Consider the following 13,174-nt stretch of genomic DNA (forward strand, 5'->3'; position numbering starts at 1 on the left):
TAGTACTGATACTGCAGTACAGTACTGATGCTAAAGTAAAAGTACTGATGCTACAGTAAAAGTACTGATACTGCAGTAAAGTACTGATGCTACAGTAAAAGTACTGATACTGCAGTAAAAGTACTGATGCTACAGTAAAAGTACTGATACTGCAGTAAAAGTACTGATGCTACAGTAAAAGTACTGATGCTGCAGTTAAAGTACTGATGCTACAGTAAAAGTACTGATGCTACAGTAAAAGTACTGATGCTACAGTAAAAGTACTGATACTTCAGTAAAAGTACTGATGCTACAGTGAAAGTACTGATGCTACAGTAAAAGTACTGATGCTACAGTAAAGTACTGATACTGCAGTAAAAGTACTGATGCTACAGTAAAAGTACTGATACTGCAGTAAAAGTACTGATGCTACAGTAAAGTACTGATACTGCAGTAAAAGTACTGATGCTACAGTAAAAGTACTGATACTGCAGTAAAAGTACTGATGCTACAGTAAAAGTACTGATGCTACAGTAAAAGTACTGATACTGCAGTAAAGTACTGATGCTAGAGTAAAAGTACTGATGCTACAGTAAAAGTACTGATACTGCAGTAAAAGTACTGATTCTACAGTAAAAGTACTGATGCTACAGTGAAAGTACTGATGCTACAGTAAAAGTACTGATGCTACAGTAAAGTACTGATACTGCAGTAAAAGTACTGATGCTACAGTAAAAGTACTGATACTGCAGTAAAAGTACTGATGCTACAGTAAAGTACTGATACTGCAGTAAAAGTACTGATGCTACTGTAAAAGTACTGATACTGCAGTAAAAGTACTGATGCTACAGTAAAAGTACTGATACTGCAGTAAAGTACTGATACTGCAGTAAAAGTACTGATGCTGCAGTAAAAGTACTGATGCTACAGTAAAAGTACTGAGACTGCAGTAAAGTACTGATACTGCAGTAAAAGTACTGATGCTGCAGTAGAAGTACTGATACTGCAGTAAATGTACTGATAATACAGTAAAAGTACTGATACTAGAGTAAATGTACTGATAATACAGTAAAAGTACTGATGCTGCAGTAAAAGTACTGATGCTGCAGTGAAAGTACTGATGCTACAGTAAAAGTACTGATACTGCAGTAAAAGTACTGATGCTGCAGTAAAAGTACTGATGCTGCAGTAAAAGTACTGATGCTGCAGTAAAAGTACTGATACTCTACAGTAAAAGTACTGATGCTGCAGTAAAAGTACTGATGCTACAGTAAAAGTACTGATGCTGCAGTAAAAGTACTGATGCTGCAGTAAAAGTACTGATGCTACAGTAAAAGTACTGATACTGCAGTAAAAGTACTGATGCTAAAGTAAAAGTACTGATGCTACAGTAAAAGTACTGATGCTGCAGTAAAAGTACTGATGCTGCAGTAAAAGTACTGATGCTACAGTAAAAGTACTGATACTGCAGTAAAAGTACTGATGCTAAAGTAAAAGTACTGATACTGCAGTAAAGTACTGATACTGCAGTAAAAGTACTGATGCTGCAGTAAAGTACTGATACTACAGTAAAAGTACTGATGCTGCAGTAAAAGTACTGATGGTACAGTAAAAGTACTGATACTACAGTAAAAGTACTGATGCTGCAGTAAAAGTACTGATGCTACAGTAAAAGTAATGATACTGCAGTAAAAGTACTGATTCTACAGTAAAAGTACTGATGCTGCAGTAAAAGTACTGATGCTACAGTAAAAGTACTGATGCTGCAGTTAAAGTACTGATGCTACAGTAAAAGTACTGATGCTACAGTAAAAGTACTGATGCTACAGTAAAAGTACTGATGCTACAGTAAAAGTACTGATGCTACAGTAAAAGTACTGATGCTACAGTAAAAGTACTGATACTTCAGTAAAAGTACTGATGCTACAGTGAAAGTACTGATGCTACAGTAAAAGTACTGATGCTACAGTAAAGTACTGATACTGCAGTAAAAGTACTGATGCTACAGTAAAAGTACTGATACTGCAGTAAAAGTACTGATGATACAGTAAAGTACTGATACTGCAGTAAAAGTACTGATGCTGCAGTAAAAGTACTGATACTGCAGTAAAGTACTGATACTGCAGTAAAAGTACTGCTGCAGTAAAAGTACTGATGCTACAGTAAAAGTACTGATGCTGCAGTAAAAGTACTGATGCTGCAGTAAAAGTACTGATGCTACAGTAAAGTACTGATACTGCAGTAAAAGTACTGATGCTGCAGTAAAAGTACTGATGCTGCAGTAAAAGTACTGATGCTGCAGTAAAAGTACTGATGCTACAGTAAAAGTACTGATACTGCAGTAAAAGTACTGATGCTACAGTAAAAGTAATGATACTGCAGTAAAGTACTGATACTGCAGTAAAAGTACTGCTGCAGTAAAAGTACTGATGCTACAGTAAAAGTACTGATACTGCAGTAAAAGTACTGATGCTACAGTAAAAGTAATGATACTGCAGTAAAGTACTGATACTGCAGTAAAAGTACTGATGCTGCAGTTAAAGTACTGATGCTACAGTAAAAGTACTGATGCTACAGTAAAAGTACTGATACTGCAGTAAAGTACTGATGCTAGAGTAAAAGTACTGATGCTACAGTAAAAGTACTGATACTGCAGTAAAAGTACTGATGCTACAGTAAAGTACTGATACTGCAGTAAAAGTACTGATGCTACTGTAAAAGTACTGATACTGCAGTAAAAGTACTGATGCTACAGTAAAAGTACTGATACTGCAGTAAAGTACTGATACTGCAGTAAAAGTACTGATGCTGCAGTAAAAGTACTGATGCTACAGTAAAAGTACTGAGACTGCAGTAAAGTACTGATACTGCAGTAAAAGTACTGATGCTGCAGTAGAAGTACTGATACTGCAGTAAATGTACTGATAATACAGTAAAAGTACTGATACTAGAGTAAATGTACTGATAATACAGTAAAAGTACTGATGCTGCAGTAAAAGTACTGATGCTGCAGTGAAAGTACTGATGCTACAGTAAAAGTACTGATACTGCAGTAAAAGTACTGATGCTGCAGTAAAAGTACTGATACTACAGTAAAAGTACTTATGCTACAGTAAAAGTACTGATACTGCAGTAAAAGTACTGATGCTGCAGTAAAAGTACTGATGCTAGAGTAAAAGTACTGATACTGCAGTAAAAGTACTGATGCTACAGTGAAAGTACTGATGCTGCAGTAAAAGCTCTGATACTGCAGTAAAAGTACTGATGCTGCAGTAAAAGTACTGATGCTGCAGTAAAAGTACTGATGCTACAGTAAAAGTACTGATGCTGCAGTAAAAGTACTGATGCTGCAGTAAAAGTACTGATGCTACAGTAAAAGTACTGATACTGCAGTAAAAGTACTGATGCTACAGTAAAAGTACTGATACTGCAGTAAAGTACTGATGCTACAATAAAAGTACTGAAGCTACAGTAAAAGTACTGATACTACAGTAAAAGTACTGATACTGCAGTAAAAGTACTGATACTGCAGTAAAAGTACTGATGCTACAGTAAAAGTACTGATGCTACAGTAAAAGTACTGATGCTGCAGTAAAAGTACTGATGCTACAGTAAAAGTACTGATGCTGCAGTAAAAGTACTGATACTAAAGTAAAAGTACTGGTGGTACAGTAAAAGTACTGATACTACAGTAAAAGTACTGATGCTGCAGTAAAAGTACTGATGCTACAGTAAAAGTACTTATGCTGCAGTAAAAGTACTGATGCTAAAGTAAAAGTACTGATGCTACAGTAAAAGTACGGATGCTGCAGTAAAAGTACTGATGCTGCAGTAAAAGTACTGATACTACCGTAAAAGTGCTGATACTGCAGTACAGTACTGATGCTAAAGTAAAAGTACTGATGCTACAGTAAAAGTACTGATACTGCAGTAAAGTACTGATGCTACAGTAAAAGTACTGATACTGCAGTAAAAGTACTGATGCTACAGTAAAAGTACTGATACTGCAGTAAAAGTACTGATGCTACAGTAAAAGTACTGATGCTGCAGTTAAAGTACTGATGCTACAGTAAAAGTACTGATGCTACAGTAAAAGTACTGATGCTACAGTAAAAGTACTGATACTTCAGTAAAAGTACTGATGCTACAGTGAAAGTACTGATGCTACAGTAAAAGTACTGATGCTACAGTAAAGTACTGATACTGCAGTAAAAGTACTGATGCTACAGTAAAAGTACTGATACTGCAGTAAAAGTACTGATGCTACAGTAAAGTACTGATACTGCAGTAAAAGTACTGATGCTACAGTAAAAGTACTGATACTGCAGTAAAAGTACTGATGCTACAGTAAAAGTACTGATGCTACAGTAAAAGTACTGATACTGCAGTAAAGTACTGATGCTAGAGTAAAAGTACTGATGCTACAGTAAAAGTACTGATACTGCAGTAAAAGTACTGATTCTACAGTAAAAGTACTGATGCTACAGTGAAAGTACTGATGCTACAGTAAAAGTACTGATGCTACAGTAAAGTACTGATACTGCAGTAAAAGTACTGATGCTACAGTAAAAGTACTGATACTGCAGTAAAAGTACTGATGCTACAGTAAAGTACTGATACTGCAGTAAAAGTACTGATGCTACTGTAAAAGTACTGATACTGCAGTAAAAGTACTGATGCTACAGTAAAAGTACTGATACTGCAGTAAAGTACTGATACTGCAGTAAAAGTACTGATGCTGCAGTAAAAGTACTGATGCTACAGTAAAAGTACTGAGACTGCAGTAAAGTACTGATACTGCAGTAAAAGTACTGATGCTGCAGTAGAAGTACTGATACTGCAGTAAATGTACTGATAATACAGTAAAAGTACTGATACTAGAGTAAATGTACTGATAATACAGTAAAAGTACTGATGCTGCAGTAAAAGTACTGATGCTGCAGTGAAAGTACTGATGCTACAGTAAAAGTACTGATACTGCAGTAAAAGTACTGATGCTGCAGTAAAAGTACTGATACTACAGTAAAAGTACTTATGCTACAGTAAAAGTACTGATACTGCAGTAAAAGTACTGATGCTGCAGTAAAAGTACTGATGCTAGAGTAAAAGTACTGATACTGCAGTAAAAGTACTGATGCTACAGTGAAAGTACTGATGCTGCAGTAAAAGCTCTGATACTGCAGTAAAAGTACTGATGCTGCAGTAAAAGTACTGATGCCTCAGTAAAAGTACTGATGCTACAGTAAAAGTACTGATGCTGCAGTAAAAGTACTGATGCTGCAGTAAAAGTACTGATGCTACAGTAAAAGTACTGATACTGCAGTAAAAGTACTGATGCTACAGTAAAAGTACTGATACTGCAGTAAAGTACTGATGCTACAATAAAAGTACTGAAGCTACAGTAAAAGTACTGATACTACAGTAAAAGTACTGATACTGCAGTAAAAGTACTGATACTGCAGTAAAAGTACTGATGCTACAGTAAAAGTACTGATGCTACAGTAAAAGTACTGATGCTGCAGTAAAAGTACTGATGCTACAGTAAAAGTACTGATGCTGCAGTAAAAGTACTGATACTAAAGTAAAAGTACTGGTGGTACAGTAAAAGTACTGATACTACAGTAAAAGTACTGATGCTGCAGTAAAAGTACTGATGCTACAGTAAAAGTACTTATGCTGCAGTAAAAGTACTGATGCTAAAGTAAAAGTACTGATGCTACAGTAAAAGTACTGATGCTGCAGTAAAAGTACTGATGCTGCAGTAAAAGTACTGATACTACAGTAAAAGTACTGATACTGCAGTAAAGTACTGATGCTAAAGTAAAAGTACTGATGCTACAGTAAAAGTACTGATACTGCAGTAAAGTACTGATGCTACAGTAAAAGTACTGATACTGCAGTAAAAGTACTGATGCTACAGTAAAAGTACTGATACTGCAGTAAAAGTACTGATGCTACAGTAAAAGTACTGATGCTGCAGTTAAAGTACTGATGCTACAGTAAAAGTACTGATGCTACAGTAAAAGTACTGATGCTACAGTAAAAGTACTGATACTTCAGTAAAAGTACTGATGCTACAGTGAAAGTACTGATGCTACAGTAAAAGTACTGATGCTACAGTAAAGTACTGATACTGCAGTAAAAGTACTGATGCTACAGTAAAAGTACTGATACTGCAGTAAAAGTACTGATGCTACAGTAAAGTACTGATACTGCAGTAAAAGTACTGATGCTACAGTAAAAGTACTGATACTGCAGTAAAAGTACTGATGCTACAGTAAAAGTACTGATACTGCAGTAAAGTACTGCTGCAGTAAAAGTACTGATGCTAAAGTAAAAGTACTGATGCTACAGTAAAAGTACTGATGCCGCAGTAAAAGTACTGATGCTGCAGTAAAAGTACTGATGCTACAGTAAAAGTACTGATGCTGCAGTAAAAGTACTGATGCTGCAGTAAAAGTACTGATACTCTACAGTAAAAGTACTGATGCTGCAGTAAAAGTACTGATACTGCAGTAAAAGTACTGATGCTAAAGTAAAAGTACTGATACTGCAGTAAAGTACTGATACTGCAGTAAAAGTACTGATGCTACAGTAAAAGTACTGATGCTGCAGTAAAAGTACTGATGCTGCAGTAAAAGTACTGATGCTACAATAAAAGTACTGATGCTACAGTAAAAGTACTGATACTGCAGTAAAAGTACTGATACTGCAGTAAAAGTACTGATGCTACAGTAAAAGTACTGATGCTGCAGTAAAAGTACTGATGGTACAGTAAAAGTACTGATGCTGCAGTAAAAGTACTGATGGTACAGTAAAAGTACTGATACTACAGTAAAAGTACTGATGCTGCAGTAAAAGTACTGATGCTACAGTAAAAGTACTGATGCTGCAGTAAAAGTACTGATGCTGCAGTAAAAGTACTGATACTACAGTAAAAGTACTGATGCTGCAGTAAAGTACTGATGCTAAAGTAAAAGTACTGATGCTGCAGTAAAAGTACTGATGCTACAGTAAAAGTACTGATACTGCAGTAAAAGTACTGATGCTGCAGTAAAAGTACTGATACTACAGTAAAAGTACTGATGCTGCAGTAAAAGTACTGATGCTACAGTAAAAGTACTGATACTGCCGTAAAAGTACTGATGCTGCAGTAAAAGTACTGATGCTAGAGTAAAAGTACTGATACTGCAGTAAAAGTACTGATGCTATAGTAAAAGTACTGATGCTGCAGTAAAAGCTCTGATACTGCAGTAAAAGTACTGATGCTGCAGTAAAAGTACTGATGCTACAGTAAAAGTACTGATACTGCAGTAAAAGTACTGATGCTGCAGTAAAAGTACTGATGCTACAGTAAAAGCTCTGATACTGCAGTAAAAGTACTGATGCTGCAGTAAAAGTACTGATGCTACAGTAAAAGTACTGATACTGCAGTAAAAGTACTGATACTGCAGTAAAAGTACTGATGCTGCAGTAAAAGTACTGATGCTACAGTAAAAGTACTGATGCTGCAGTAAAAGCTCTGATACTGCAGTAAAAGTACTGATGCTGCAGTAAAAGTACTGATGCTACAGTAAAAGTACTGATACTGCAGTAAAAGTACTGATACTGCAGTAAAAGTACTGATGCTGCAGTAAAAGTACTGATGCTACAGTAAAAGTACTGATGCTGCAGTAAAAGTACTGATGCTGCAGTAAAAGTACTGACACTCTACAGTAAAAGTACTGATGCTGCAGTAAAAGTACTGATGCTACAGTAAAAGTACTGATGCTGCAGTAAAAGTACTGATGCTGCAGTAAAAGTACTGCTGCTACAGTAAAAGTACTGATGCTGCAGTAAAAGTACTGATGCTACAGTAAAAGTACTGATGCTGCAGTAAAAGTACTGATGCTGCAGTAAAAGTACTGATGCTACAGTAAAAGTACTGATGCTGCAGTAAAAGTACTGATGCTGCAGTAAAAGGACTGATACTCTATAGTAAAAGTACTGATGCTGCAGTAAAAGTACTGATGCTGCAGTAAAAGTACTGATGCTGCAGTAAAAGTACTGATGCTGCAGTAAAAGTACTGATGCTACAATAAAAGTACTGATACTGCAGTAAAAGTACTGATGCTAGAGTAAAAGTACTGATGCTGCAGTAAAAGTACTGATACTACAGTAAAAGTACTGATGGTACAATAAAAGTACTGATACTACAGTAAAAGTACTGATGCTGCAGTAAAAGTACTGATGCTGCAGTAAAAGTACTTATACTGCAGTAAAAGTACTGATGCTGCAGTAAAAGTACTGATGCTGCAGTAAAAGTACTGATACTACAGTAAAAGTACTGATACTGCAGTAAAGTACTGATGCTAAAGTAAAAGTACTGATGCTACAGTAAAAGTACTGATATGGCAGTAAAGTACTGATGCTACAGTAAAAGTACTGATACTGCAGTAAAAGTACTGATGCTACAGTAAAAGTACTGATACTGCAGTAAAAGTACTGATTCTACAGTAAAAGTACTGATGCTACAGTAAAAGTACTGATGCTGCAGTTAAAGTACTGATGCTACAGTAAAAGTACTGATGCTACAGTAAAAGTACTGATGCTACAGTAAAAGTACTAATGCTACAGTAAAAGTACTGATGCTACAGTAAAAGTACTGATACTACAGTAAAAGTACTGATGCTACAGTGAAAGTACTGATACTGCAGTAAAGTACTGATACTGCAGTAAAGTACTGATGCTACAGTAAAAGTACTGATGCTACAGTAAAAGTACTGATGCTACAGTAAAAGTACTAATGCTACAGTAAAAGTACTGATGCTACAGTAAAAGTACTGATGCTACAGTAAAAGTACTGATGGTACAGTAAAAGTACTGATACTACAGTAAAAGTACTGATGCTGCAGTAAAAGTACTGATGCTACAGTAAAAGTACTGATATTGCAGTAAAAGTACTGATGCTGCAGTAAAAGTACTGATGCTGCAGTAAATGTACTGATGCTGCAGTAAAAGTACTGATGCTACAGTAAAGTACTGATACTGCAGTAAAAGTACTGATGCTACAGTAAAAGTACTGATGCTGCAGTAAAAGTACTGATGCTGCAGTAAAAGTACTGATGCTGCAGTAAAAGTACTGATGCTACAGTAAAAGTACTGATGCTGCAGTAAAAGTACTGATGCTACAGTAAAAGTACTGATGCTACAGTAAAAGTACTGATGCTACAGTAAAAGTACTGAGACTGCAGTAAAGCACTGATACTGCAGTAAAAGTACTGATGCTGCAGTAAAAGTACTGATACTGCAGTAAAAGTACTGATGCTGCAGTAAAAGTACTGATGCTACAGTAAAAGTACTGAGACTGCAGTAAAGTACTGATACTGCAGTAAAAGTACTGATGCTGCAGTAAAAGTACTGATACTAGAGTAAATGTACTGATAATACAGTAAAAGTACTGATGCTGCAGTAAAAGTACTGATGCTGCAGTAAAAGTACTGATGCTACAGTGAAAGTACTGATGCTACAGTAAAAGTACTGATGCTACAGTAAAGTACTGATACTGCAGTAAAAGTACTGATGCTACAGTAAAAGTACTGATGCTGCAGTAAAAGTACTGATGCTGCAGTAAAAGTACTGATGCTACAGTAAAAGTACTGATGCTGCAGTAAAAGTACTGATACTGCAGTAAAAGTACTGATGCTGCAGTAAAAGTACTGATGCTACAGTAAAAGTACTGAGACTGCAGTAAAGTACTGATACTGCAGTAAAAGTACTGATGCTGCAGTAAAAGTACTGATACTGCAGTAAATGTACTGATAATACAGTAAAAGTACTGATACTAGAGTAAATGTACTGATAATACAGTAAAAGTACTGATGCTGCAGTAAAAGTACTGATGCTACAGTAAAAGTACTGATGCTGCAGTAAAAGTACTGATGCTGCAGTAAAAGTACTGATACTCTACAGTAAAAGTACTGATGCTAAAGTAAAAGTACTGATGTTACAGTAAAAGTACTGATGCTGCAGTAAAAGTACTGATGCTACAGTAAAAGTACTGAGACTGCAGTAAAGTACTGATACTGCAGTAAAAGTACTGATGCTGCAGTAAAAGTACTGATACTGCAGTAAATGTACTGATAATACAGTAAAAGTACTGATACTAGAGTAAATGTACTGATAATACAGTAAAAGTACTGATGCTGCAGTAAAAGTACTGATGCTACAGTAAAAGTACTGATGCTGCAGTAAAAGTACTGATGCTGCAGTAAAAGTACTGATACTCTACAGTAAAAGTACTGATGCTAAAGTAAAAGTACTGATGTTACAGTAAAAGTACTGATGCTGCAGTAAAAGTACTGATGCTGCAGTAAAAGTACTGATGCTACAGTAAAAGTACTGATACTGCAGTAAAAGTACTGATGCTACAGTAAAAGTACTGATACTGCAGTAAAGTACTGATACTGCAGTAAAAGTACTGATGCTACAATAAAAGTACTGATGCTGCAGTAAAAGTTCTGATGCTACAATAAAAGTACTGATGCTACAGTAAAAGTACTGATGCTACAGTAAAAGTACTGATACTGCAGTAAAAGTACTGATGCTGCAGTAAAAGTACTGATGCTACAGTAAAGTACTGATGCTACAGTAAAAGTACTGATACTGCAGTAAAAGTACTGATACTGCAGTAAAAGTACTGATGCTACAGTAAAAGTACTGATGCTGCAGTAAAAGTACTGATGCTACAGTAAAAGTACTGATACTAAAGTAAAAGTACTGGTGGTACAGTAAAAGTACTGATACTACAGTAAAAGTACTGATGCTGCAGTACTGATGCTACAGTAAAAGTACTTATACTGCAGTAAAAGTACTGATGCTGCAGTAAAAGTATTGATGCTAAAGTAAAAGTACTGATGCTACAGTAAAAGTACTGATGCTGCAGTAAAAGTACTGATGCTGCAGTAAAAGTACTGATACTACAGTAAAAGTACTGATACTGCAGTAAAATACTGTTGCTACAGTAAAAGTACTGATACTGCAGTAAAAGTACTGATGCTACAGTAAAAGTACTGATACTGCAGTAAAAGTACTGATGCTGCAGTAAAAGTACTGATGCTACAGTAAAAGTACTGATGCTGCAGTTAAAGTACTGATGCTACAGTAAAAGTACTGATGCTACAGTAAAAGTACTGATGCTACAGTAAAAGTACTGATGCTACAGTAAAAGTACTGATGCTACAGTAAAAGTACTGATACTTCAGTAAAAGTACTGATGCTACAGTGAAAGTACTGATGCTACAGTAAAAGTACTGATGCTACAGTAAAGTACTGATACTGCAGTAAAAGTACTGATGCTACAGTAAAAGTACTGATACTGCAGTAAAAGTACTGATGCTACAGTAAAGTACTGATACTGCAGTAAAAGTACTGATGCTGCAGTAAAAGTACTGATACTGCAGTAAAAGTACTGATGCTGCAGTAAAAGTACTGATACTGCAGTAAAGTACTGATACTGCAGTAAAAGTACTGATGCTACAATAAAAGTACTGATGCTGCAGTAAAAGTTTAGATGCTACAATAAAAGTACTGATGCTACAGTAAAAGTACTGATACTACAGTAAAAGTACTGATACTGCAGTAAAAGTACTGATACTGCAGTAAAAGTACTGATGCTACAGTAAAAGTACTGATGCTACAGTAAAAGTACTGATGCTGCAGTAAAAGTAATGATGCTACAGTAAAAGTACTGATGCTGCAGTAAAAGTACTGATACTAAAGTAAAAGGACTGATGGTACAGTAAAAGTACTGATACTACAGTAAAAGTACTGATGCTGCAGTAAAAGTACTGATGCTACAGTAAAAGTACTGATGCTGCAGTGAAAGTACTGATGCTGCAGTAAAAGTACTGATGCTACAGTAAAAGTACTGATGCTGCAGTAAAAGTACTGATGCTGCAGTAAAAGTACTGATACTACAGTAAAAGTACTGATACTGCAGTAAAATACTGTTGCTACAGTAAAAGTACTGATACTGCAGTAAAAGTACTGATGCTACAGTAAAAGTACTGATACTGCAGTAAAAGTACTGATGCTACAGTAAAAGTACTGATGCTACGGTAAAAGTACTGATGCTGCAGTTAAAGTACTGATGCTACAGTAAAAGTACTGATGCTACAGTAAAAGTACTGATGCTACAGTAAAAGTACTGATGCTTAAGTGAAAGTACTGATACTTCAGTAAAAGTACTGATGCTACAGTGAAAGTACTGATGCTACAGTAAAAGTACTGATGCTACAGTAAAAGTACTGATGCTACAGTAAAAGTACTGATACTGCAGTAAAAGTACTGATGCTGCAGTAAAGTACTGAAACTGCAGTAAAAGTACTGATGCTGCAGTAAAAGTACTGATACTGCAGTAAAAGTACTGATGCTGCAGTAAAAGTACTGATACTGCAGTAAAGTACTGATACTGCAGTAAAAGTACTGATGCTACAATAAAAGTACTGATGCTGCAGTAAAAGTTTAGATGCTACAATAAAAGTACTGATGCTACAGTAAAAGTACTGATACTACAGTAAAAGTACTGATACTGCAGTAAAAGTACTGATACTGCAGTAAAAGTACTGATGCTACAGTAAAAGTACTGATGCTACAGTAAAAGTACTGATGCTGCAGTAAAAGTAATGATGCTACAGTAAAAGTACTGATGCTGCAGTAAAAGTACTGATACTAAAGTAAAAGGACTGATGGTACAGTAAAAGTACTGATACTACAGTAAAAGTACTGATGCTGCAGTAAAAGTACTGATGCTACAGTAAAAGTACTGATGCTGCAGTGAAAGTACTGATGCTGCAGTAAAAGTACTGATGCTACAATGAAAGTACTGATGCTACAGTAAAAGTACTGATACTGCAGTAAAAGTACTAATACTGCAGTAAAAGTACTGATGCTGCAGTAAAAGTACTGATGGTACAGTAAAAGTACTGATGCTGCAGTGAAAGTACTGATGGTACAGTAAAAGTACTGATACTACAGTAAAAGTACTGATGCTGCAGTAAAAGTACTGATGCTACAGTAAAAGTACTTATACTGCAGTAAAAGTACTGATGCTGCAGTAAAAGTACTGATGCTGCAGTAAAAGTACTGATGCTACAATAAAAGTACTGATGCTACAGTAAAAGTACTGATGCTTCAGTAAAAGTACTGATGCTAC

Source organism: Odontesthes bonariensis, chromosome 19 (assembly GCF_027942865.1).
Source record: "Odontesthes bonariensis isolate fOdoBon6 chromosome 19, fOdoBon6.hap1, whole genome shotgun sequence".
Classification (NCBI taxonomy): domain Eukaryota; kingdom Metazoa; phylum Chordata; class Actinopteri; order Atheriniformes; family Atherinopsidae; genus Odontesthes; species Odontesthes bonariensis.